Source organism: Anser brachyrhynchus (genome assembly GCF_964034855.1).
Source record: "Anser brachyrhynchus genome assembly, chromosome: 2".
Lineage (NCBI taxonomy): Eukaryota > Metazoa > Chordata > Aves > Anseriformes > Anatidae > Anser > Anser brachyrhynchus.
The window spans coordinates 60,382,869-60,409,938 of record NC_137695.1 but is presented as its reverse complement, the minus strand read 5'-3'; the positions used below and the strand labels follow the sequence as shown (position 1 = coordinate 60,409,938).

Sequence of the window (27,070 nt, the reverse complement as noted above, 5' to 3'; positions counted from 1 at the left end):
CTTGCCCTGAAGGAGGAATCCATTTTGCCAGTACAGGAGCCACAGATCATGCCCTCAGCCCAACTCAACTCACCAATGCACCAGGAAGGGAAGGCATAGGAAGGAGTCGACAGCCATCCAGCAGCTGCATGCACATAGAGATCTTCACCATAGCCACAACCTTTGGTCCTGTTGGCTTCCTATCCTTGTGCCACCACCAGCTCAAAGTGAACTCAAAGCATCTTCAAGTGCCTGTCAGAGAAGGAGAGAAATCTTACAGGTAGGAAAAACAAGCAAAAGAAAGCAGGAAAAGGAGAGACAATGTTCTGTTGCTTCTTTCCCTGCTCTTCCTTGTAGTTATTTTGAGGCCACACAAGTGAGCTACCCCCATCTGAGAGCTGCTGCCTTCTCTGCCCAACAGACTGAGGAACTTTGGGATATTCTTATTTTTTTCAGGGTCCATTCAGGACCACCCCTATGTGATATCATTGTATGTTAATTGTCTAAGGGAGAGCTAGGAGGAAGCAGAGCCCAGAAAACCAGCGGGCCATGAATGTAAATCAGTGGTTTCCCCCTTTCATCTCCTGGTCTAGGCTTTGCTTTTATCTCTCTGCTTCTCAGGTCTGACCAATATCTCTCAGAGATCAAAAGATGTCTGGCTTCATCTTGTCTGCATTCAGATATATTCCACTCCTAGTACTTGCTTGGGAATTGGTTGTGATTGTTATTGTGAAATTAACTGGATAGCCTGTTCTTGTTATCTGTGGCTACTGCAATAGTGCTGTGGTGAACTACATGCCTGGTGCTTCTGAATCCCTCTAGTTAGTGACAGGTTTAGTACTTAGCATAAAACTTGGGTAGCTGGGTTCGTGACAATAATATTTAGACTCAAAGTTAAATGTCAAATGCAATGACAAATGGTCAGGTAACTGGCAGTAGTTCTGGTGCCACAAGCCATTGTTGGCATCAGAGCGTTGTTGCCCAAAACAATTTTGGTAGTAACTGCACCATTACTAAGGGTGCAAGTCTATTCAGTATTCTGCTGCGTAGAACCCTTCCACTTTGCTTTGAAGGCTTTCTCTTGATTGTTAGACCAAAGGTTTATTCTATGCTGCTTTCTGGCTGTAATGGCTATTGTCATCGTTAGTGACTTATTCAGGGCTGCGTTTTGTGCCGCACATGAAAAGTTATTTCTGGCTTCAGCTTGTCTTGTATCGGTCTTCTTGAAATGTGGCCTTATATGCTTGAGACTAATGAACAAAGCAATTATTCTTGTTCCTGTTGCATACTGAGAAAAAATTCTGATTAGTTGTATGATTTGCACTGAGCTGCTTCTATTAGTGGATTGGTGTGTCAGTGACACCAAATTTTTCACACTAATGTGCTTTCATGTATTTGTATATGTATATGTAGATGCTTGTTTCTTCCCCAGAGTTTGAACCAGATCCATTGCTCCAGAATAATAATTAGTGAACTGATCAATTATTCCAGTCTTACAATATTTTCTTATATTACCAACAGAATGGAATTAAGTTTGATGAATTTGTTGATCTGATATATTCATAGAAAGCATTTTTGGTGGTGGCTTAATTAAATTTAAAAGACACCATGACTTATCATTTCCTTGTTTTCTACCAGTTCAAATCCTTATTGAGGCCAAAATTGGCATCTGTGCGAACCGTTTGCTACATTATTCCCATGGCCTAGTCATCCCTAACTGCCCTGAACCACAAATCATTTGCTCATTCCTGTTCAAGCCATCAGCCTAGCCCTCTGGGCTTTGCAGAATCCAGCAATAAATCTAGCTCTGGTGACCCAGATCTTCTGAACCCTAACCTTAAAATTAAGGTTAATAGTCCAGAGACCCCTAACAGCAAGAGAATTAATCATAAGCCATTTGTCTCTGATAGCCTATCTTCTAGTCCTACAGGTCATGCAGTGACCAACAATAAAACTATCTCGTTAGTCCTTGCTGTCCCAAAAGTAACCTGAACCCTAGTTCTAACTTTTAACCTAACCTCAAAACCAATATCTGACCCTGAATTAAGCAGGCATCTTTGGTCTGTGGCACAATGAAGAGAGATCATTGGTTAGCCTTGCTGTTGATGACATCAGAAACTGAAAAAGTATGGCTTAAGGCTAGCTGCTGTAAAATTCTCAGTGCTAGCCCATGGACTCATAGGAGCAAGTCTGAATGAGTAAGGATAGTTTCTGCTATTATGGTTAGAAATGAAACTGAAACTAGCTGGCAGAAATGCTTAGTTTTGTGGTTGTGATAAGTTGGCAAGTTATAATTAGGAGCAGGTCTGGTTATAGAAAGTGAGGAACTGAAGAATTAGCTCTACAGCTGGATCATTTTCTCTCCAGTGAGGCAAAGAGGAGATCTGGAGACAAAATCTTCTAGTGTTGAAAACAAAGGAGAGACCTAGAGGCAGCATGGCCAGATGCTGCCATATTCTCCAGATTCTCATACTGACCTGAAAAAAAAAATGATTTTAAATACCTAATGCTGACTTGAGCCCTATTCCGAAACAGAGAAACAATTCTGTCCTGCCTCGTAAGCTACAGCAAACTACAGTTTGTCTTCAAAACCCTAGACTTAATCAACTCTGCATCCAAGAGGCCAGGAATACTAAACTGCATGCTCTTCCTGAGCTGTCCATCACCCTTTTCCTGGAGAATTTGTAGAATGAAGAAAATAGTTTGTCCCTCCATGTCTCCTGCTTGAAATCTTGCCCTTTTCTAAATGCTACCATTGCCTTAAAGCTAGCAGAGAGGCTAAGAACAGGTAAAGATCCTTCTGGTTACTTCTTTAGCACTTGGTCTTTGAACATGGCAAATCTGCAGTCCTGTAATAACAACCAAAAATACTCAATCTGTGTTAAGCTGAATGCTGAACCTAACCCAGCAGTTTTCCAGTGCTGGAAAGTGGAAAGGACGTCTTTTCATTTGGATTTGAATATGAGTTGTTTTGGATGTTAGAATTTAGTTTAGGTTTACAGGTAGCATCAGAAAATAAGAAACTGTGACTTACTCTACAGAAAAATTCTACTTGCCCAAATCTTGGAAGCCCCAAAAGACTTTCAAGGGTGCAGATAAATGGCTTATCATTAGATTAAACCTAATGCAAGTTACAGATCTTTCTTCAGGTTTGGGCAAGGTTTAAGACTGAAGAATGCTAGCTTTAGCTTTATTACCAAAACTCAGCTTCCAGTGAAGGGAAGTTTATGGATGTAGTTTGCGGAGACAAAAGTCTTACTGTGACTGTGATTCCTGTCAGGCTTTCAGCCCTCTCTGCCAGGGCAGGGTTTAGGAAGCAAAAAATTTTGAAGGTAGATTTATTCCTGAATCTTACAGGCACTGAGAGGGTAAGATTCTGGATGAAGTTAGCAGGGAAAAAGAATTTATGACTAATTTCTTATCCCTCATCAGACGCGACCGTATTAAAATAGGCTAGGACTAAACAACCTGCAACTCATAAGGACTACAAAATTAATCATAAACTATTTGGCCTGCAGGCTACTTACCTCATGTTGGTCATGTTGGCAAGTTTCCAGAACAAGAAAAGTCCCTGAAGTTCTAGACTTCCTCTCCCCCATCTTACCTGTGCCCTGAAAGACAGGTTCTTAAAGTGCTGAAATTACTCATCAGTTATTTTTTCCTGGTAGCCTTGTCCCTCATCTTACCTGTTATGACTTGCAAGGTACAAGCATAAAACTATTCAGACTTTCACCCTCTAAGCTGCAACCCTGAAATGGAGCTTTGCCTTCTTACAGAAGCAAAACTTAAATAATTTCTGTCAAATGAATACATGACTCTGGCACAGCTTCTAAGATTCAGGAGTAGTATTAACATTACTTTTCCGAATAAAACTCTATCAGTACACCTAACCATGTTACTAACCATAATCCAAAACAAAAAATCACAAACTATTACAGCAAAAATATAGTTTTCCTGCTAACTTCATCTCTCCTTCCTTACCATAACTAGACTCAGAAATGAACATCATTCCAGATTTCTTCTTTCCCTGGCCTACAAACACTAAGCATCTGAAAAAGCTGCTTACAGCCTAAGAAAATTGATCTGAAATTCCAGTATTTGATACTAGAACTAGTGCTATTTAAGCTAGTAGAACTAGAACTAGTGCTATTTAAGCACAAGATTTAAGCACAAGATTAAGCACAAGATAGTGCTATTTAAGCACAAGATTTAAGCTTGTGTCTTGCTCTAGATTTTCTTGTGCTAAATTGCAGCCCATGAGCTGACCCCAATCCTAGCCTGAAGGCAGTCAAAGTAACCAAAGACATTTTACAGAACAAACATTTTATATTTTACATTGCAAACTCCCATTTTTAAGCTGTATCCTCCACCTACTCATTTGAAATTCCAAGGTTTAGGAAGGAAAGCAGCTCCTTGCTTCCTAATCCCAACTCTCACCAGAAACACCTTTGTTGTGCTGCTGCTCAGTGCCAGCGTGCCCTCAGGCAGCAGGTGAGTAGCTTAGGAAAGGGGGCAATTTTTTCCAAAACAACCCACATGCACATGTCTGGCTAAGCAGAAATGCCTGCCAGGGCTGAACTTTAGAGGCAGACACATCTAACCAGTTGCTGCAGTTGTTCCCTGAGCATTCAATAGGTGGTAAAGATGTCCTTCATGGCTGTTGCTGTTTCATCTGTTGAAGTTTTAATGGGAGATTTTTTTTTTTTTTGGCGGGGGGGGGGCAGTGGTTAATTAACTCCTCCTCCAAGCCACAAACCCTTATGCTCTTTATTGTCCTTCATTGTAAGACATCTGATACCCAAACACATCCACATTTCCCCTGTCCCCTGAGAGCAGGAAGCATGGAAACACAATGGGCACTCCTGGAGCTCTGCTCTATGTCTGCTGCCAGGCCTGTGAAGAGCAAAGTGATCAAGATTTTTATGGTCATGGCCCTTCCTCAATCTCTGTTCTTCAGGTCTTGGAGTGATTTGAGGGGTACCCCGAGGCCATCCAGACTGGGATGTCCACTGCCACCTCCTACCAGCCGAGCACAGCGTGCTGCTGGGGAGCCATGGCAGAAGAAGTATGCCAAAATCCATGCTGGGAACTGGAAGTATTTCCTGCAGTGTCCTATCTACCAAAGTGTGCCTGTGAGTTGTTTGGGAGCAGGCCAAAATTAACTGTTTCTAGCAGTTTCATATTGTAGAGAAGTGTTTTCCAGTGCCTAGGAATTATTTCATTTACTAATGTTTATGTATCTTTAGAGATAAAAATGAATCAGTTACCTTTTCCTCTGCAATTCTTCTGAAACTGAAAGTATTTGTGACATAGGTTTCTCCTCATTCCAGAAGGACCTCTTCATGGACCTGCAGGCCCTGCTGGGTACATCAGAATTCATACCTCTCCTGTTTCTATTTTCTGAGGTCCTAAGCAAATCTAGGCCTGTCTTCAAGAGCAGCCACAAACCACATCTGGTTCTGTACATGCAGACAGACCTTACAGAGTCAAGCAGGAAAGACAATTTTCAAAACCTCCCTTCAAAACCTTGACTCAACCATACCTTAACAGCTCTCAAATGCTACAGGCCTTCTGGCAGCAGTGGACCTCATGGGATCTCACAGTAGCATGTTATCTGCTTATTCTAAAGCAAACCCAACATAACTTTTCTACTTTTTGGAGAGCTGAAGAGCTCTACCCTAATTTGAGGTAGCACATTAGCTTATGGATGAAAATATAGCAGAACTGGGCCATACAAAAGTTCATACAAGGGCCATGTAAGTAAGTTAGGCATTTCTATTCTAGAAAGCACACAACACAGGGTGGGGTTGATAATGGTTTATAAAATCATTCACAGAATCAATAGGCATCATTTGGCCACTGTCTTTTCCAATATAAACGCTAGATTAATCAAATGAAATTATAAAGAGACATGTTTAAAACTGCTGACAAAGTTGGTTCTTTGCAGACCATATAACTAAGGCACAGTGTTCCTAGTTTGTGGAACTGAGTGTTTACATGTACTCAAGGTGAGACTAGACAAGATCATGAAAATGAATTTAATGTCTGAATGTTGGGAGTGTACAATCAGGCTTACTCTGTTTTATACTCTAGGCGTCTCTTTATAATAATTCTCAGAGCCGGATAGACGTTTGGTTTGACACTGTAATGCCAGGCCCATATGCATAATGTCCAAGCCCTACGTGCCTTTATCAAGTGTGGCCAGTGATCTGAAACAGCCACAGGGAAGAGCTGCTGTCACCTGCCACATCAAATCTGTTTGCCAGCCAAACTGAGCTCATAGCACAGCAGCAAAGCACAGGAGCAAACCAGACTGGTCAGTCCTTGCTCTCCCAAATCCTAACTCTGATCTTAACATTAAATGAAGCTGGAACTCTAACTATAATCCACTTTTCTCTGCAAGCCTTGCAATGAAGTGTTGGACATACTTTTGATCTTCAAGCTGGCGCTGTAGGCACAGCCAGGACTAATAGTGCTTCAGAAAAAAAATCTTCATCTTTCACCTATTCTCACCCTGTTCCTGTAAGTCTTGCAGGATATAGCAATTAATTATGATTATTTTTTTTTGACTCCACTTTTGATATCCCTAACATTCATTCAAATCTATACCATAGTTTTTTGAACCATTATTTCCCTAGCCATAAGCCATTTGCCAGTGCTGGCTGGAACACTTCAGATAGCCCTTTAAGCTTTGAAGGATCTGACAATGAAATTGAGCTCTTCTTTTCCAAATCCTAATGCTGTACCCAACCTTATTACTAGCTTTCCCAATCTTTCCATAAATCCTGACAACTCCAGTCCTCTTCCAATCTCTTCATCTGCTGAAAGCTCTTCTTCCTTCTCAACTGGCTGTACACTGGGACATATTTCTTACACTCTTTGCTCTTGTATTCAGTGGCTGAGAATGTTAATTTCTGCCTTTCATGTTCTTCCCACAGTATGTACAATGAGCCATGATTTTCAGTCTGGCTGTGTCCTGAGTCATTGGCTTCTTTATCTTGCATCTATGTACTTGTTCTGTGCACTAATGGCCGTCACTGTTTTGATTTTTCCTTTGGACAGCTCCTGTGCTGTTGACATTTGTATGTGTTTCCCCAGGGTTGGGGATATTTCTCTTGACATTTTCTCCTGCAAACTGAAATCACATGTCCCAGGAAAAAAAAAAAAAAAAAAAAAAAAAGCTGTTTCTGATTAGAGGATCTTTTTTGTCTCTAAAGTTACATGTGGATACCAGAGCTCTCCATTGTGCAACTCACATACCTAAGAAGCTCTCTTCTTCTTTATTTCAGGTAAAATAAAGTACTTCCCTGACCTTCATCCTAACCCCAATACCTGTCCATAGTGTCCTTCTGCCTAAAATCATTTACAATTATCAATTATTCCTGTATTTTCCAGCCAAAGTACTGCATATGAGATAGGGAAAAATCCTTGCCTTACTAATTCTTACGGTCAGTTCAGTATTCAGAATCCATTTTTCTCTTGCATGGTTTCTGTGATTATGCAACACTCTTTGTCTAGAAATCCAGCTTTCCTGTAGAGTGTGTTATATTGCTTCTTTCCATAAATGTTGCCTTGTTCTCTTCTTAAACACGCACCCTTCTTCAGCGTGAGTATCACTCCCTCATCACTTCTACCCTAGTTAATAAAATCATAGGATTTCATTATCCTTCAATTAAAGAAGATCTTTATTAGGAGAAGTCTGTTCACAGATGCTGCAAATCAACTCCAGCAAGCATGATGACTACATAATGCAAACAGACTGGTGCCTCCTCCAGACTTTCTTCTCTAGCTTGCGCTGCATGCACATTGCCACATCTCCAGAGAATGACTGAAGCAATCTACGTAATTATTGGTACACTACGCCCTTTTCAGACAGTGTTAGGTAAAACCTCAGATAGGAGAATTTTGCTTACAGGTTCCTTTTTTGCTGCTCGGCTTACAGGGCTATGTTTCCATGGTTAACACATCTCAGCAGAAGCCATTTCCAGCTAGTTTTTCAGTGACAAGATACCATGCAGCTGAGTTCTCTGATTCAGCCTGGGGACATGGGGGGATGTGCAGGGAGATAAGAAGGCAGGGTAGAGGTGGTAGAAGATTTGTTTCTAGAGTCTAGTGCTGATTCGGACTTCATTTCTGCTGATATCAGATCATTGATCCAAACACCACTACACCCGCTTTGTACCAGTTTGAGTAGAATTCAGACTGGCAGGCTTCAGCAAATGCTGTCTGATATATGCATCGATTGCATCTTTCAGTTCTTTTGAAAACAGCAATGTTGTACTGATGTATTTGGCTTGATATTTTCTCAGGGGTTTATGCTCAATTCACTGGACCCTGAACTGCATTGTTTTACAGAGAGAGAGGTTTGTTTCATGCAATCTGTGCAGAGTTCATGCAATGTGCCCTCCAATCTCTCCTTCCTCCGATCAGTTCCAGCAATTTGGCATTACTAATAAGAGGGGGACATATTTTGTTTCATTTCAAACCCACTCACACACTTTTAAAATGAGGAACAGGACTCCAAAAGGATTAGATTTGTTTTCCTTTTAAAGGGGGCAAAATGCCAATCTGGGCTGCTGTGAAGAGAAGGAAGTCCTGAATTAACAATGTATGAATTCCTAGCTGCGGCCAGACACTCTTCCTATGAAGAGGGAAAAGTCCCATGTTTTCAGAGGATCCCACATACAACTGCACCCTGTGATTTCTGTAAAGCTCTCCCACTCTTCCCATTCTCCCAGGAAGCAATTCTGTGATCATAGACTGTAGTCCTTTGCCCTCATTCCCATATATCCCCCACTGCATTTCTAGACTTACATTTATTCTTTTGTGGATGGGAGAAGTAATGATATTTTGTCTTCTCTCTATCATAAGGCAGTTGCTACATTTTTCTGCTTTGAGAGGTTTGTTTTCATGAGTCACTAACTCCTAGTCATCCCCCTTTCGGGTCGGAGAAATCTGAAGCAGAGCAAGGGCTCAAATGGTAAAAACTAAGCAAGAGAATTATGTCCAAGCCCTGTCTGCTGCTGCTGCCACTGCACCCAGGAACATACACTGCAAGCAGGGTACATGGAGAATGTTTACAGCTGGAGGAGTATGGATGCCAAAATAGTCAGCTGCAGCTCTGGGCAAAATCTTTCCAGCCATGCCAATAGCATGAAACTTTCTTAGGCTATTTAGGGAAGTTGTGTCCTTCAAAAGCAGGGGCTTGGTTGTGTCAGAGCAAAGACAGCCTAGGCTTGTTTATGGTGGTATACCTTGAGTTTTGCTGTCTTTCAGTACCCTGGTCTGTGCCTTTGCTACTGCTGGATTTCAGAATGGGTGGTAAATCTTTTATGTAGCAGAGCAAGCCTGGTTTTCTTCCATTTCCTCTTCTCCGAATGAATAAAGCATCATTTGCAGTAGCAGGCTGCTTTCTTCCCAACAGAGGAAGAGATTCTGTAAGGAAGAAGGGCTGTGTAGCTCCCCGAGTGATGATTTAGATTACTTATTTTTTTGTGGCTGCCCATTTTTTGTGGCTGCCCCTTTTTTCTCTAAAAAATCTGTGTATTTGCAATAATTTTATACATCATATGCCTCTCCACTTCAGCTTAAGGTCACTGCCTCTTGCCACTGTGCAAGAAAGCTGGGGCTATAACACTGGAGTTTGCAGCTCAGCTTAGCAAAGTTGAAGCTAGGTAACGGTGGGTGAGGGCAAAGCAGCTGCTGTGACGGGGCTGTCTGCTGAAACAGCTGGATATCTCTGGAGAGCAGTAACTCCCTGCTCCCAGCTGCTGCTGCCAGCACAACTTCTGTGCTCCTGCTCTTGTTTTTGTCTTTCCCTGCTGGGGGTTCAGAAAGCTGAGCAGCAGCTCACACACTGTTTTGCTGATGGGTTTGTAGGTAGCATTATAGTTTCTTGCAGATGTGTTGTATTATCAGCAATGCAGACCTCTTGAACTGAGAAGTCACAACTCAGGACAGCCTCTTTCAGAAGCCATGGCAGCTAGATTTTGTTTTAGCTTCTTTAACTTTTCTTTCTTTGTCCTAAAAAAAGAAAGCAAAGATTCACATGTAGTAGACCAGCTGCAGCAGTGACGGTCTTGATAAGGAAACACCAACTATCAATATGGGTGCAACAAAAAACAAGGGGCTTGAAAACCTTGATGTTTGCCAGCCATTCTCCCAGCTCAGCTGAGGGAAAAACATTCCTTCCGAGCTGCTCAGTGAGGAAGGTGGAGTGTCTGCCTCAGTGTCCTGCAAGGCGACCAAGACTTGGAGGTCTGAAAGGGGCATGGGTACTTCCGTTCTCCTCCTTGTGCAGCCTACATCACCGTTACCATTTTTCCTACAGAAGCAGTGGAGTAGGAGCGAACAGAAAAAGGAGAGTTATGAGTTTTCCAACCTTCTCCAACTTCTTTTTTCAAAGCCTGGGATTTTATAAAACTCTAACTCCAAAACATATTAAAAGCCTGAGCTGCTTACAAAACCTCCAGCTCCACAGGGTTTGCTTATCCCTAGTAATTATCACTTAATATTTGGCCCAGCACAGCTATCTTTCAGTCTTACAGGGATAAATGTATTTGTTTCACTGCTATCTGAGCTCTTTTTCATCATCAGACAGAAACCTATAGTTTATTATTCCTGGACAGAGGCCTACACACACTGTGTGTTACTTCTGTAGTTCCTTCAGTCAGTGGGAAATGTTTTAGTATTATTATCATTAAATATTTTGCCAGACGCTGTGGTCTTCCAGCTTTCACAAAGATAGGGAGGGAAGGGAAGTGTGGCTAAAGTGCAGGCTTAAGAGATGCGAGATGAGTTGTGTTTTTTCCTTATCTGTGCCAAACTGCTTAAGGATAAAATTCCTCTGGTAACAAGAAAGACTATAAGGCCCTTAATGAGCTACTATCTCCTCATACTCAGATTTCTCATCCCATCAAATTAAATGAAGCATTTCATGACCACAGGTGCATTTAGCAGTAGCACTCAGGCCTAAATAACTTGTGCAATACTTCTACTTTTTGAGCTCTGTGTTGTTGTTTCTTGGTGTGCTTAGAGCAATACAGGCTTAGGTCATATTTTTACAGGAGAAATTAAAGTTTCCTCAGTTCTAAGTCCATGATTTCTATGCATTTAGTATCTTCTCAGTCATGGTATATTATTTTTCTTGTTTACATGTATTTAGTCTATAGAGTTAATCTGGAACTATATATAATGGTGTTCACATGCAAAAGAGGCCAATATCAATTTACTCAGTAGTGCTGCAAAAACACAAACTAACAGATAAATTTTAAGCTTACATCTTCCAAAGTTTTTAAGGCTCTTGTTTACAGTAGAAATTATAAGCACTAGATGCTTTAACACCTACCAAATTTATGCAACATTGACAATTTTAATTATATTATGTATTACAGTGTGTTTGTCTAAGAGTGGTATCAGAGCTTGGTGAGGCATAACATCAGGACAAAGTATATTTGCAACAGGAAATAAGCTAATCTCAGACTTGTGAATCCCCTAGTGCCATCACACTGCTCTGCTAATTTGTCATTCCTACATGAAAGTCCTGAAGCTTGTAATACAGTTTCTGAGACTTGCCTTAACAACTGCCTGAAAATAACATGTGCCAGTCATATCATATGGGCTTACGTGTCAGTAGTTTCACCAGATACTCCCCACCATTCAGAAAGCAGGAGACTTAGAGGGAGCATCATCAGCATTATACCAGCAGCAGAGTGAGAGGAAGCAGTAGCAAAAAGTCAGGGGTCCCTAACTCCCACAGCGGTGGTCTTACCGCAGAAAGAGGAGGGTTGACCCTGCACACCACACTCAGGTAGCTATTGTTCATATCTCAAACCTTCTGTTAGACTGGCCTTCTGTCCTCTGACCTCAGCAGGAGCTACTCAACTTCAAAACTCAAGCCTCTTTAGGTACAATTGCAGCATACTGATTTTAGAGCTGAACTTGAGGGAATTGCAATCTACTATATTACCCATCAACCTGCCCTCTGGGAGATGTAACTGGGCCAGGAAAAGACTGGGGCTCGTAGTTTGGCAGAAAGAGGGGATGCAGGTGGATGTGGAGGAGCCGCACTGCCAGGAGCAATAGGATGCCGATCCCTTCCACCCACCCCACCAGCCCCCTGCTTCTCCCCCGGCAGCAGGGGCCGTAAGGACCGGTAACGCAGGCAGTGGTGAGCGAGTTAATAGTTCTCCTAATGGCCTACATGCTCTGCGTGCATCAAATGAAATGAGTATGAAAATGGTTCATTACCTGCCTGAGATCCAGGGTCAGGTTTTTCAAAGGATTTTAGGTACATAAAGTTGCAGGTGGACAGCTAGTAATGTTTACAAAAGCTCTTGTGTGCCAGATTCCCATGGATTTCAGTATGGGTTAGGCACATGGAGATAGAGTGTCTTTAGGCATCCAAGTCCTTTGAGAGGTGAAGTATTTTGCATTTACTGCAGTGTCCTGCAGGGTGCATAAGGATTATTACTATAGAGCAGCTTGTGTGCTGTAAATCCAACATACTGGCTTACCCTGTGGTGACTTGTTCGTCTTCCCATACCCAGTGGAACAAAATCTGTTGTGTACATCCCACGTATCTACCATCCAGGGAACAATGCCTATTTGTTTTCTGGAAGCCTTCTCTTGAGTTTACTCTTCTTATTAAGAAGGGAAAAAGATGGAGAGAGAGAGAGGGGGAGAGAGTGAGGCATCGGTGTCCAGCACACAGCACATTACCAGCTACACTGCCAATTAACGTGCCAGGATTCCCTTGCTCGCACATGTTATGTTGTTTTGATGTAACTAAACGACAGTTGCATTCAGCTGCTTCTTTCTATGGAAAAAACATCTTCAAAAGAGCAGATGAGCGTGACCCCATTTCTCGTTTTGTTTCCCATTACTTTAATTGTATATATATTGAACATATCATCTATCGTGGAAAATTGCTTTCGTCTCTCTAACATCTGCAGGACACTACTATGGCAAAGACTAGTGCATCTGCTGACACAGCTTTTGCACTCCCCATTTGTTATTCCGTTTCATACTCACAAATTTCAAACCTGTGTTCCTAAAGCTAGCCTGCAAAACCCACTGATCTCACTGGGAAGTGCAGGTGCTCAGCAACACAGCAGATCAGGCCATTTTTGTTTAGGTGTCTAAATGTGCCTTTACTGGCTTAGACATTTGAACTCAACATTTTTGCTCTGGGAGCATTAATCTTGCATCTCAAGTGTACACTAAATTCCAGTTTGCTTCCTCCGTCTCAGTTTGTTAAAAATGTGGTTCCATGGTTTTATTAATACCATTCAACAGAGTTTTTTTCCTTGGTTCTTCAACCATACCACTTGCTTATTGGTGAGCCCTAAATGATCTACATGTAGCGTCCTGTGTATGCATAGAGCATTCATTGTCAGAAGATGAATTCATCCAAGATGCTGAGGTTGATGTTTGTTGTAATTTCTTTGCATAACATCTTCTACTCGTAATTCTTGTAAATCTGAAGAGATTCTGGTGTGACAGAAGGGCTGGAAGGTTTGCAATTAAAACTGGGGCTAATGTATTCTGCGAGTGGCTCTGTTTAATCCCGTGACTGTCTGTGTGCAACGCATGCATATCATCCCCAAATGCCTTGGTACACATGTTAACAATGGGAAAAGTGGCTTGGTGGAAGAATGTAACTTTCTAACTCAGCTGCTGCAGTTGGCAGAGGCTGCTCCTCCCTTGGTCCACAATTTGTCTTACCGGATCTTGTGACCGCCTGTGAAAAATGCCCCAAATTGTTTTTCTTACATTTTCACCTGCAAGACTTTAAATTAGAGACAGGAAAAGCATTTCAGCAGTATTGAAATAAATGTTTTTCTAATTGCACAATTTTTTATTTTTTTTAAAGTGCATTTTTCAAAGCATTTGTTTAAAGATGAAAATACACTATATGGGGGAAAAAAAAAAAAGAGGTAGGAAACTGCAGAGTTCCACGTGTTGAGTTCTTTTTAATCCTATTTTTAGGGGACTGAAAACAGTTTGCCTCCCTTCAAATGAGCTGTCTGTTTAGTCTCTATAGGAAGTGGAAGTCTTTCTGAGATCCATAGATATCCTGGGATATCTACAAGGGACAAAGTCATTCATGACAAGGTTCAGCACCTGGTCTTTGCTTCTTGCCTTATCTTCTACATGGTAGCATCACCAGACGCCAAGGGGTGTGTGTCCTTGGTGAGAGCCAAGATCAGTATTTGAGACTGGGCAAAACAAGACCAGGTTAGAGAGAGAGAGAACATTTCCAGAAGCATTGAGCCCTGTCTTGCAGCTGCCATCTGAAAGATGCACTGGTATCCATCTTCTGAGGCACCACCTATACAGTGCCTGTCTCTCAACCCTTCCAGTGTTTTGAACCTTTCCTATTGTGCCATTGATCACATTAGCTGAGTTCCTGGAAAACTAAAGAGCTTTAATTATATGATACTTACCTAGGAAAGGAATAATTATCAGAGAATATATCAAGGAATAAATCAGGTTTTGAGAAGGAGTGAGTCTGGGACAGGATCATGAGTAAAGCTCATAACTGATATATTTTTAAAACCGAATAGGTAATTTAGTTCAAATGGCTAAACATCTAAAAGCTCACATGTAGTATATTCAGAGGAATCTGAGTCCCTTTCCCAGAGGCATGCAAGTTCCCAAGTTCCCGGGACTTTCCATGGGAATTAGGCTTGCTAGGTACTTTAAAAACAAAGAGTAACAAAAATGTCGATGCTTCTAAATCACTTTTGGTGGTTTGCAAATACTATGATCCAGTCAGCTCAGTCCTTATTTTAAGCAGAGAAGCCTATATTTTCACCTGAAAACCCATGTTCTGATTCTTTGTTTGTTTGTTTAATAGATTTTCTGTTTTCTTCCTCGGTTGGTAAAATGACTTCTTTTGAATCACAAGCAGAATATCCCTACAGCAATGAGTAACTCAGCTTCTTGGTAAAACCAACTTCTTGGTAAATTCGCCACAAGCCATAGATATGAGGGCAGAATCTTATGTTAGTGCAAATGTAAACATGGATTTAGTGTTTGTATGTATTTAAGCCATTTACACATTTACGCCTCATTCCTGTGTGCAAACTAGGAGGATGATAAAATGTGCCGAAAGCTATGGATATTGAATTGGAAGAGTCCTTGCAGATTTTTTTTTTTTAAATAGCACCTCTCTAAGTTTTTCCATCCTTGATTTTAATGTGCCTGTCAGGTCAATCCTCTGTCATCTGTAGATGTCAACGGGAGTTTGCCACTGGTTTCAATGGAAATGTGTTTTGGTCCTTCTGCTGTAACTCCCTTGTTAAGAGAATCCTACTGATCAGAAATGACTCATTCAGAAACAGAACTTTTGATCTGTTTGAAAAACTCCTTTTACATATTTAGCACTGCTCAAAGTGTATTATTTAAAGAATCGTATAACAAATTAGGTCATAAAATTCAACTGAAAAGTTCCTTTTTTTGTTCCTCAAACCCAGCGTCTTCCTCTCTCTGCCCAGATCCTCCCCCCCAAAAAAGTGAAGGATACAATAATGCCAGTAATTATGTGTTATGTGATTTTTATTGCCTTGCAATTTATTACAAATGTTTTTGTGGGTGGTACAAAGTATTTGAACAGGTTTTCAAACTAGTCAGAAATTTATTAAATATTGGTGATTGTTATTACAGGTTGTGTTTTATGATCTATGGTTGATTTATATGTGCAAAAACCAAAAGGCAATGCAGCATAGCTCTCACAGCATTTTTCTTGTGGTAACACTCCACGATGTAGAGTGAGCTGAAGGAACTCTACGCAAACTGAAGAACAAAAAGTGACCACTACAGAAACAGAAACAAAAGCAAAAATATTATGCATGCCCTGCTGCTTCCATTACCTCAGGTACGGTTTGTAGATAGTATTTCCGCAGAGTTGTTTGCAAACTGTTCATAAATCTAAACATGATAGGAAATCTGAACCTGATTTTGGATTCAGAATGTTTTGCTCAACTAAATGTTGAGGATCTTGTAGTCCCAAAGCACGAACCTACAGACAAAAATCTCTTGAAATGCAGATGTAGAAATATCTTCCAAAAGAGGAGTCAGGTAATTGCTGTTTTGATGTATGTCTGATCAAAAATCTGAATGATAGATTCAAGGAAAGGCACAAGACACACCATGTATAACAGCTAGAACATAAGGTTACCCGGATTATTTCATGACGCATACTTTTTAAACTGCGCAGTAATGACTAATAGTCAAAAAAGGACACATGGATGTATTTGCCCTGCAGATGTCCTGCAGATCCCAGGCTAGCTAGCTGATTTTCTCAGAAGTCCTGGTAGTCCTTCCATATGCTATCCCATTTCAAACTCAGATTGTAACATCAACCACACCATGCCCAGGACCCCCCATACATCTTCTCTCCTCCTTTTTTTTTTTTTCACTATTGGTCACCCATCAGAAATTATTCCCATCCTGACTGGTTTGAGAACAGATAAAAATGAACAGCAACTAACCACAGAAAATCTTAAATTTGAACAGGATGTTTTCAGATAAATAAGAAACATGCTTCTGCCTGAAAAAAAAAAAAAAGACAATTCAAATTCAATAGCTGTTTATATACATAAAGGCTTTCCTGACCCTTCTTTCCCTGCAGCTGGTAGAAAACTATACACTGCTGATAAATGTAGAATTGGGAACTTGCTCCACCTTACTTTATGATGGAAAATTTTGAAGGAAAAGCTGTGGCTGTTGCACGCACACAGGTGGCATCACCTTTACTGCACAGACCTGGTGTGGCTGAGCTTACAGACATCTAACTTGCTGGCCCAGAGACTGGGCACTAATTTGTCTTGAGCTGCCAGAGGTAGTGGTGGTTGGGAAATGAGTCACATCTACCTCTGCTTCTGTTGTTGAAGCAAAGGGATTACCAAACTAATGAGATGCAAGGCTGTCTAGGTTTCCCAAATTGTAAGGTCCCAAATCAAAAAAAAAAAAAAAAAAAATAATGGCTTGGGCTGCAGGCCATCTCTATGTACTTGCATTGCAGCCAGCAGCAAAAGGTTTCTGCTTCATTTCAGCCTTCAAAACCCATAGGATTATTTTTTTCTCACATCCTCAAAACCAATGAAAAAGATTGGTATTCCTAAACTTAGAATAAAGGGGTACAAGTGACCCTCTGGACTGACAGGAGAGGGGAAAAATCCCAAGTAGAAATATATTCAGATCCATGGTGGGCTGATGAAGGATAGCCTCATTTCTGATCTGAGTTTTATTCTGGCCCTGAAAGCAAATCCTGTCTAGACCGAGAAAGGATCCACATGGACTTTTACTGCTCAGCCCCTTCCTTCCACCATGCTGTGCCTGTCAGCATAATCCCAAGCCTTGCCTCAATTAAAACATGACGCTGTGCACACGACTCTCCCCCAGGTAGCAGATGAGAGAAACGTCCTATAGCTTAAGTTCTACCTTTGGAAAGTGTAAAAACATTATACTGCTGAAAAAAAAGAAGTATCATGCTGAATGACAATAGAGGCTTTTATTTATTCATCAGTTGTTGGAGATTTGGGGCGAAAAATGCTGTTAGCTGTAAATCTTTGGCGCAAGTTTGAAGTCTCTGCAGAATCCATTAAATATAAGGCTGTAGCAAAGAGGCAGATCATTCCTTCTTTAGGCATTTAACTCCCATTTACATCAATGGAAATTAGATAATTCACACATCTGTTTCTTCATCTAACATTTCCAACTGTGTGCTTTAGGTGCTTAACTTCAAACCAGACCCTATAAGGACCTATTTGTGCGGCTCAACAACTTAGCTACAGAAGTCTAGGTGCTGTTACAGTGAATAAAATTTGGCAAAGTGGAGGCACCTAAAGTTCCTAATTATTTTTAATTTATTTTGTAATTTCATTTGCTCTTCAGTAGGTGTGGGCAAAAATATATGCTGCTTCTCTAGGTAAGTTTGTATCTTCCATCTTTATACCATCAGATTTAGGGTACACTGATAAAAACTCATTTTCTTAACTTTAAGGAGAGTTTGAGTCCCTCCACTATTCCTTGATCCCTCCTAAATGTTCCTTTTCATAGATGCTATTTGCACTTTTCAAATTTATTACTAAAAATACATGTGCCCGTACACATACACATACACATGCACCTCTAATAATTGTTTAGGTGATTACACTTATGGGCTATGCGTTTTTAGGTGACCTGGTAAAAAAACGCACTTTAAAATACAGTTTTCTTATGTAACATTGATAACATATCCATTTCAACACCATTTTCAAATACATACTACAGAAGTATGTTTAAATTCTACACAATTTAAAAGGCAGATGACTGCTTTCCTCTAAAGAACGTATTGTTCTGTGGGTAGGTGAGCCACTTGCTGTTAATTTCTTACCACAAATCATTCTTTCATGTCTCTTGATAGATACATTTTTTTTTTGTCTAGAACAATTCCATCCAGTTAACTGCAATGAGGTTTCAGAAATACAGTAATTCAGGAGATGTCAAAAGCCACATGAGCATCTGCATCCTGATCTTACAAGGCACTAAGTGCCCTGAGGGCAATCCAGAAAACACATTTATCTGTACACACAGCCCTGTATCATCTGCAGCCCATGACTGAAGCTCTGACTCCAGTGAAATCAAAGTAAGATCTTCCTTTGAGCTCCGTAATGCTGGGGCTTCACTCCGCCAACCTTTAATCAATGCTTTGCGGCTGGGAAGAGGGATCCTTATCTACAGTGGCTTGGTGACATTACACCACAGGGTGGTGCCCCAGTGGTGAACCTTCTCAAGCACCCAGCACACATTTGGGGCCAAGAGCATGGCTCTATCTTGTATCTTCCCAGACACATATGTAGACAACATCAAGGCAGCTTGCTGGGTTGGCTCTGCCTCAGAAATGTTCTCAGCGACCTTTCCAGGCACTAGCTATAAGAAGCCATCAAGATGCTAATTTAGGACTCAGTACACTAAGTACTGGTAGGTACCTAGTATCCTCTAGGTACTGGCCTTTCCCATGGGATGTTTTTTTACAAAGAAAAGCATGGAGAAAACAGCCAGGGGTTCCTGGTGGGGATGCTGCAAAGGAGAGCAGCTGAGTATGCCTGAGTCCTGCCTGAGTGTGTGTAAACAAGGATGGGCTCACCCCAGCCCTTACATTCACAGAAGGGGTGACTAAGCAAGGACTCCACCCTATTTCAGAAGGGCTGTGATTTTCAATTCCTTTCAAGAGTACCCGTGTCTGTGGTTCAGACATTCTTCTGCTGAAACACCTCTCCTTGTTCCATCACATTGTCCTGGTGGGGGAGTTAAGCTGGAAGTGTGGAAATGCTCCCCTGAAACCCCAGCTGAGGTTCCCAGGAGCATGCGTGAGCCCCACGCAGCGTGGCAGGGCTGGATGCCCTGCAGGGTTTCACCTCTCCAGAGAGGGGTCAGAGGTGCCCCAGGGCCATGAGAAGCACAAGGAGAGGCCGTTTGCCTCAGAAATGGCTGGGTTGGAAGCAGGTGGGACACCATGGGTGGAGCCCACTCACAGCAGACTGGTGACCTTACACGATGGGACTGAGCCAGGTTGTGACAGATGGTATCCCTGGATCTGAGACTGGATCCTGGCTCTTACTGTTTAGTTAATTAATTGGGAGGAACATACAAATTAACTTGGTAAATTTTGAATACAGTTTAAACGCCTCTGGTTTTGCAGATAGCTTGAATCTGATGATTCAATTTAAGTTGCTAATGTAAGTTGCTGGTCAATTTTAGTGTTTTTCCCCTGGCCCTTGTCAGTTGATTTGCAGAAATAATTCTGGAAGGACACTACTAAAAACCCTATAATAAAGCTGGTGAGGTTTATTAAATAGTCAGTACTAATGGGATAGAGATATTGCTGGCACTGATGTATACCTCAGTAGGGTTCACCTCTAGCAAGTCCCTGGCATAAAACTGTCTTGGTGGAGTGCATTTTTTCGAAGCAAACATAATCTCTAAAGTGCCTTATCTTATATCAGGTAGGCTGGAAGTCTGGTTTCTGAAGCTGCCACCTGAAATATTTTACACTGTTAAGACAGAAAGAAAAAGAGACAGAAATACACCTATACCCACCCTGCTGATGGACTTCCCTGTGACAATGGGAGAGATGGCAATGTGGGTTTATTGCTGTGCAGTGGGTGCAGGCTGCCTCTCGGGAAGGGCTGTGCCTGTCAGATGTGAAGTGGCGTTTTGTGGAGCTGTAGCCACACAGGGAAACAGGGATGGCAGGGCAAGGATGAGCTTTAGCCATGAAGCCTCTTCTTGCAGGCGCAAGCTTGCAGGCAGTCAATTGTCCCAGACAAACCTCCAGAGGAGTTGCCTCCCCTTTGGTGAGCTTCCAGAGTGAGCGCTACTCACACTCTAAAGTATTTCTTTTTTATCTCAGCAGTGCAACAAAAGGAGCTGCCACAGCCCACTCTCGGGGCAAAAGCCCCATCCTCTTCTGTCACTTCTTTTAAGATGTGGGTGACGCTTCTGCTCCAAGATAGTCCATTTACCTCCACAGTGTTTTTTTCTCGCAGGTTTCCAGGAATGAGAACAGCTGGAGAAACTGAATGTTATGCTTCATTGATGGGGGAAATTCTCTGTACTGCAATATTAGTACTCACTGCCTGTTGTGGTCACCAAGCACTGTCATCAACAAGGTTTCAAGGGGATGGTAAGGAAGTGGGATGTACTGAAGCTCTCATGCTTGAGCAATACAAGTCCAGAAGGGTAATGCGGGGAGTATGTTTATCATGTAAACAGTGAACTGTCTGTAAAAGGGGAAGTTTTATGCAGTGATGGGGATGTGGGAAATGAGAAACCACGAATTAATGAGAAACCCTACCGAGGTTAAAGTAATTTACTGATTAATCTTGATTCCACTTCTTTTGGTCAGAGTGGAAGGAGAGACTCTTAGGCAAATAAAAAAGACATAGCATTGCGTGATAAATCTTTTATTGACAGGGATCTGAGATTAATTGTAAGTGACTAAACCTTATCAGTACAAATAGCTTATGCCATACCAAGGCACCAGGTATTTTGAATGTCCCACCTGGACAGCTGTTTCATACACATTTTTTGAAACATTACTGGAAATCCTCTCTTCTATGTTTACCTGTAAGGCTTCAGTAGGGTATTTATTCTTCAGGGGGATTTTGGGGAATAAAAAAAAAGTCACTAAAAATACCAGTGCAGTAGTGGTGTGATTAGACGCAACCCAAATTTCCAGTCTGATTTCTTGGGACCTTCCAAATGTAGTTACAAGGCTGTGTAGAAAGCTAGGAATCTCCCCTTCTATTCTGCCCACATCCAGCCTTCAAGGTCATGCATAAAATTACTTCCCTCTGATATCAGGATTTAATGTGACTGTTTCTTTTTGCCAAGGCAAGATTTCTGGGGATGATTTCTCCAATTTGAGGAAATGCTGAGAATAGCAGCGTGGTAGAAGATAGCATCATTTTTAGGAATGGATATGAGACACAATTCCTCAAGTGTTTTTTAGTGAACCTTCTGGAAATGGACAGTTGATACAATTTATGATAAAATGCCCATCACTGGGAATAGACATTGGGGTGAAAACTGTAGTCCAGAACTGTGCCATTTGAGGAGGAGAAGAAGAAGAAGGAAGGAAGGAAGGAAGGAAGGAAGGAAGGAAGGAAGGAAGGAAGGAAGGAAGGAAGGAAGGAAGGAAGGAATGGAGGGAGGGAGGGAGGGACAGAGGGAGGGACAGAGGGACGGAGGAGGGAAGAAGGAGGGAGGGAGGGAGGGAGGAGAAAGAGCTTGCCACATAAATTATTTTCTTTTTATTTCCCAAAGTAAAATTCTCAAATTGGAGTGGCATATGCTGCCACAAAGCCTATGTTAAATGATGGATTAGTTACAGGATGAACATCCATTATCTTATGAATCATCTAGAAAGAAATGGGTGCTTTATAGGGAAGAGTTTATAGGGAAGAGAAACTAGGAACTTCCCATTATGGTTTCCAATCGGAAGCAGCCTTGTGCTCTAATCCTGGCACATTGTGAGATGCCAGACTGTTACCATATCAATGCTATTTTGATGCTTTGAGCAAACTAGCCTTCTAATCTGAAAGACTGTCCTTCATTCAGTATATTTTATTATGAACTGGTTTAGAAAATGTCAAACTTAATATGCCAAGAGCAATCAGCATTTTTCTAGATATACCAAGATATTGGTATGTACAATTTCAAATAGCAGGAGCTGGATTCTTATAAACAACTATAAGCTGCATTTGCATTCCATACAAAATTTCATATAAACTAACTTCCATCTGCTTTACCTGCCATGTTTTTCATGTTTCTTTCTCATTCTAGTCCATTTTTTTGCTCACTGTAAGGACAGGATACCTAAATAAAAGCTTTCATTTATATATCTAAGTATATATTTAATTAAATAAGCATACAATTTGGGGCCCTATGGTTCTGAAGCATGACTTACATTGCCATGGTTATGGCAGACCTCTGGAAAGATGAGTTAGAAGAATTACCTGACAGTTTGATCCACTAACACAAATCAAAGGAGGAAAAAAACTTGTGCCAGTAAGGGGTCCTGATGAGCTCCAGGATAAAGAAGAAGTGGGAAAGAAATTTCCCCAGAAACTTTCACCCAATCCTACGAGGGTAAGAAGTAAGAATGCTTTCACAGAGAGAACAGGAAAAAGGAAAAGTGCAAAAAACAACAAGTCTCAACTCTTCCAGCCTTCTGTAGATGAAGAAAACAACCACCATATTATTGTATAAGGTGTGTATCAGAGAACAGTTTGACACCGGATTTGGCATCCCACAGGCCATCTTAGGGCCCTTCTGACTGCCCTGTGTTTTAGCCAGCACTATTATGATGCTGGAGCATCTATGCTAGAATGAAAGTTAATCTGGCTATTCCATCTCCCAAAGGCAAATTCTCAATTTAAATGTTTGGCCTTCAAGATGAGAGCGAGGCAAAATCCCCATGTGTGAGTAGATTTATTTATTCTGAAGCTATCTGCTCATGGAGAAATCAGGGCATATTTAGCTCACACATAATTGCCATGCATACATTGTTTCTAGTGTACAGCTGGCTTGCATTTGACCAGCTCAACACAAGGGAAAAAAGAAAAATTGTTTGTTGCATCTGTCCCTTTGGACTTGGCTCAGTTGCTTTTACTTGTTGCAATGTAAGGTAATTTTTGCAGTATTATTGTGTAAATGAGGTTGAAGGAAATAAGAAAACTTGGGATTATATCATGAATGTTGTTCCTGTTGTGTGGTCATGGTACACTTGTATTTTATGACCAAATTGTAAATTCCTTGAAATTACAATGTCACTATAATCTGAATGCACAAAGTAATGCATTAACAATATAGAAGCATGTGAGAAAGAGACAATATTCCACTCCAATTGCATCATAGGAGAAAAAATAAGCATTTGGGAAATAAATTTTCTTCTACACAAAAGAAGTAACAGAGGGGAATTTTAAAAATGAAGTGTCTGCACAGATTAAAAGCAAAACTTTTAAAACTGTTCAGAACTCTAACAGATGAGACAAGCCCACAATGTTGACAACTCCTATCAAATTCTACGTCCAAATATTTTTAACTTTCCAGGTGATACAGATGCATGGATCTACTTCAGAGCATCAGAGTTCACAGTGTTTCATGTCTAGCAGTGCAGTTCTGACTTCATATGTATAAGCCAAGAGAGTAATTTCTGGATGTAAATCCTGCTTAGGTCAAGGTCAGGTCTGAGTTCAAAGAAGACTTAAGTTTCAGTTCAGATTTGTTTACTGTGAAACCTTGCCAGACCTCTATTGTCCATTAGGTCCTCTATGTCTTTTAATGCAACAGTTCAGTGATTGTGATTAATTCACAGGAGCCCACAAGGAGCCTCTTGATCATGTTTTACCTCGTAATTGAAAATAAAATTGAGAGACTCGTTGTCTTCAAATGATGTTGATGGAGAAGTAGTATCCCTGGGACTCATAAAAATGTTCCTATCTGTATCACATTTTGTAACAATAAAAATTCTGATGGAGAAAACCCATTTCCACGTTCCAGCTCCTCCCTGCTAATGTCTCCTATTATGCAATGCTGTCATTATAGTTACTGGGTCATATTAACCTAAAATCTCTGATAATCCCTCTACCTAGGATGAGAGAGAGCTAATTACTTCTCAAGACTTCTGAGGAGAAGTTCAGAAGACTTAAGTAGAACATTTAGATCTGTGAAAATATATAAACATTTTTCATATGGCAGGTCTTTTGTAGACCCCTTGATAAATAGTCAGCAGTGTGATGGCTACAATATTAAAGCCTCATTTCTAGTGATATTTCTACCATCAGATCAAAGCATCACAATATTTCACCTGGTATCAAACTGAAAGCAGATTCTGTTTTCATTAAGGGCTGAAACGAAAATGCACGGCACCTGAACTTAACAGGCTCACTCACCTTCAGCATTTTGCATGTGATCCCCTCACTGCAGAGTGCTCATGGGTTTGCCTCCCCCCCTGAGACCCGCTGTGCAGAGGTACATCCAGCAGAGCTGTATGTGTGGATGTGTCTTCAATATTACCATTCATATGGTAGTTCTCCACGTAAGTCATCTGTCAGGGTGAGGGCCTTTTGCTCTACTTCAAACGTTCCTGAAATCCAGAGGGGGTCTGATTTCATGGGTCCAGAAGAGGTTTCTCACAAAAACAGAGACATTTTCAAGATATTCAGAACCACAAATCCAGCCCCCATTGAATTTCAGTTTCCCTTACAGGTCGTTATTGTTTTCACCACTTTATGGCAGTACTGGCCAAAATCAATCTTTTACAGCTCCACTTCCTACTCATACTAAAAGAAAAAGGTTGGGGCACTTAATTAGAGCTATTTATATTTTCAAAATGAGGAAGACATTCTGAAAAAGAAATTGTTTTTGCAGCCAATTCAGGGACCTTCTGTCTACAAAATCTGCTCTAGACACTTTCCCACCACAACTTTCTTTCCATTATTAGGAACTTACACCATGTTGTATTTAGCTTGGTATTTTGCCAAAAAATGTTCTTTAGGTCTCTATAGTACAAAATCTGACAGAAAGCATAACAGAGGGAAAAAAAAAAAAAAAAAAAGGTATTTTTAAGTCCCTACTTTTTTCCATTTTCCCATCAGAAAATTTTTAAAAAAATATTATTAATATAAATCCATCTCTGTTCCAGTTTTTGCTCTGGTTATTTATACCCTTTAAATATAATCCATGTAGAGAAGTCCAAAGTTATTAAATCTGTTCAGATAGTCCTTCAATCTATTCAGGAGCTGAGTGTACCTGGCACAAGTACCGAGTATTTCCTTTTGGTTTCTGAGCTAGAAGCAAGACTTGAAGTAAATGATTTTCTGCTATGATAATGATGATACTAACAGACGTCCTGAGTGGAAAAGGCCAGGAAGGTTCGGAATCTGACTCACGTTCTGATATTGTCTCTTTCTTTTTTAACCTAGGAAAACTCAGCTCAGATTCCGTCTGTGGTTTTCAGCAAGAATACTGCTTTTCCCTTCTTCCCGCACTATTTTCCAGCCAGATTGACTGAACTACAGAAAGGTCAAATGACTTGCTTGGAGGGTAAGCTATGAGTCAGGAGCACAGCTAGTATTGAATCAAACCTTTTCCTGTCTTCCAGTCCAACCACTAGACAACACACAATTGCTTTCATTGACCAGAGAGTTCTAATGAAGTCAGCGTTAGCTGTGGCATACACTAGCATGACTCTCTGAACAGTGTTAGTACGCATTAGGAGGAGTCTCCAAAAATCAGTCACCTTCTACCAACAATTCAGTTGGTATGTGGCAGACAGCAGACCTTGAGTCCCTTTCTTTACATGCTTTGTGTCCTGCCTGTGCATATTGCCATTTGCACACTTCAGTCATGCAGCTGTGCGCCCATCTGCACTGGGAGCTGGTGTACACAGCTCTACTCGGGGGCTGACCTACAGCCTTCGTTCTCAATCTTCTGGTCTTGGGACGTGCAACGGGATTTCAGCTGCTCCTCCTTTACAGGCAAGAAGATGGAAAGGGGCCTATTATTCTGTTCTGCTGTAATATGAGATCACGGTTGGGAAAATGTTCAGAAACACTGGACGAGATAAGCTCAACAATCTGTTTTGACCTTAGGCTCTACTGATGTTTGGATTTAGCTGACCTACATGCATCTGCACAAATGTTAGCAGATAGATGTCTGGAAAACTTGCAGATAGACTGATGGAAGATACTGATAAAAGAAAATATATATATATATATGACTGGAAAGGAGCTTGAGCAAGCATCTATTCTACCCTCACCTAAAGCAGGATGGGCTTTATCTACACCATTCCTAGCAGGCAACTCAGCTTCAGTGACCTCCCCAGGCTATCTGTGCTATCACTCGGGTTATTAGGTTAGACATTAAGGGGAACCTTTATTGCTCCCTCTTTCTGAAATGGGAGTGTGCCACTTTCATGTACAGGATGTAAACCAATCAAAAAACAGAGTCCATGCTATTTGGAAGAGCATGTATTACAAAGTCAATGGTAGAGGAGTAAATGTGTCTTCAGCAAAAATTCCCTTTTTCTTGTGGTGATTTTTTCCAGTACAGAGAAATTGTTTTTTTCTCTTTGTACTGAATAATGCCTGGCTCTGCCTTTCTCCTACTAAGGCTCTATTTTCAAAGATTTTCTAAGTGTTATTCTATTAAACTGCCTTTGTATGTGAAGAAAAGGTAATAGGAAAAAGAAATAGTTTTCAAATGAGACTGAAGATTTGACTTTTCAAAGCCAGGAAATTTGTATTGAATCATCTGACTGAATTTGCTGTGCTGCGCTGTGCTGCGATGTTTTAGCTCATACGGCACACAAGATAACCACTGTTCAGAGACCCTGCAGTAACTCAGCAAAATAGGATGAATGGAGGATGACGTTTCTGCTATAAATCATCGGGTCTATTGTGTATATGTGTAATAGACAGGACTTGGGAAGCAGGGAAATATAGGACTGTTATGGAATACCAGAAGGAATCTTTTACTGATGACTGGATGTCCGCTCAAAAAAAAAAAAAAAAAAAAGGGAAAAAAAAAAAAGACC

General features: G+C 41.0%; 1 long non-coding RNA gene across 1 annotated transcript; it reads left to right on the top strand.

Moving 5' to 3' along the window:
- LOC308189161 lies at window positions 1-27,070 on the top strand. Its single transcript, XR_013946065.1, has 3 exons — window positions 1-259; window positions 20,517-20,653; window positions 25,458-27,070. It is a non-coding gene; the product is annotated as an uncharacterized lncRNA (long non-coding RNA).